The sequence below is a fragment of the Mauremys reevesii genome, linkage group 12 (genome assembly GCF_016161935.1).
Source record: "Mauremys reevesii isolate NIE-2019 linkage group 12, ASM1616193v1, whole genome shotgun sequence".
NCBI lineage: Eukaryota > Metazoa > Chordata > Testudines > Geoemydidae > Mauremys > Mauremys reevesii.
The window spans coordinates 46421149-46422334 of NC_052634.1; the positions used below are offsets into that span (position 1 = coordinate 46421149).

The window sequence follows — 1186 nt, forward strand, 5'->3', positions numbered from 1 at the left end:
GACTTGACAGCATTTCTCCATTGGTCTGTCTGCTTTGGGGCAGGGACAATAACACGTCCTGCTGCATCTGTTATTTCAAAGGACGGTTTAGGATTTTCATTCTCACACATGGTGCACAAAGCAGGACTCAACCCTCAGTGCAAACTAAATGATCTGCCCACAGGTTCTGGCAGCCACAATGAGCATTTAGTGTGAGAGCCCAGACCTGCCCCTGTCCCTGTCCCAGAGGGAGGGGGGTCATCTGTGACAGGCTGGACCACTGACCTATCAGCTCTTAACTCTCAGTAATTCCATTATCAGTGCCTGTGAGTGTAATTGAAACAGCCATATTGGGCTGGACCAAAGGCCCATTTAGTTCTCTGACAGCTGCCAATACCAGGTGCTCCAAGAGTTAGTCAACAAGGCACCACTGGGAGTTGAACCCAGGATCTCTTGTTTACAAGACAGGTGCTTTAGCCAGCTAAGCCATGGTGCCTGCCTGTGGCTCAGGGACACTCTCTGCCCACACCTGACTCCCTGCCATCCCCACTGGGGCCTGAAAAGCTTTGCTTGTGTTGGATTCTGCAAAGCAGAGGAACAGGTGAGGTTTTCCTTGCAAGCTGTGTGTGTGTGTGTGTGTGTGTGTGTGTGTGTGTGTGTGTGTGAATCTTTGGCCAGGTCTGCACTACAAAGTTATTTCAGCATCATTATATTGCTCAGCTGTGTGAAAAACACACAACGCTCCCTCGGTCAGCAGCTTTTGGCTGGTGCACACACTGCAATGCCACGTCTGGCGACAAATTAAAACCACCTCGACAAGAGGCCTAGAGCTTTGTGCCAAATTGTCAGTGTAAATGCTGCTGGTCATTATATCACCATAACTGGCCTCCACCAGTATCCCACAATGCCTGCTGTGAACTCACCTGCTCTGCATTCCTGCTACAGAGGCCGGACCTCTCTCCTTTCATAGCTCCAGAAAGTTCTGACAGCTGAGCTGCTATATACACCGGGATTAGGTTGATAGAACTGCATTGCCAGCCTAAGTAATGTAATTACACCAACCTAATTTCCTAGTGTAGACCTGTCCAAAGAATCGCACACACACCTGGGGAGCAAAACTTCACCTGCTCCTCTGCTTTACAGAAGCCAAACACGAGCAACACTTGTAAGGGCCCAGTGGGGATTGGCAGAGAGTCAGGTGTGAGCA

At 49.8% G+C, this 1186-nt stretch overlaps 1 non-coding gene across 1 annotated transcript; it reads right to left on the minus strand.

The window, feature by feature from the left end:
- Positions 1 to 401: 401 nt before the first annotated feature.
- On the minus strand, positions 402 to 475 carry TRNAT-UGU. Its single transcript has one exon. It is a non-coding gene; the product is annotated as a tRNA-Thr (tRNA).
- Between the last annotated feature and the right edge of the window lie 711 nt (positions 476 to 1186).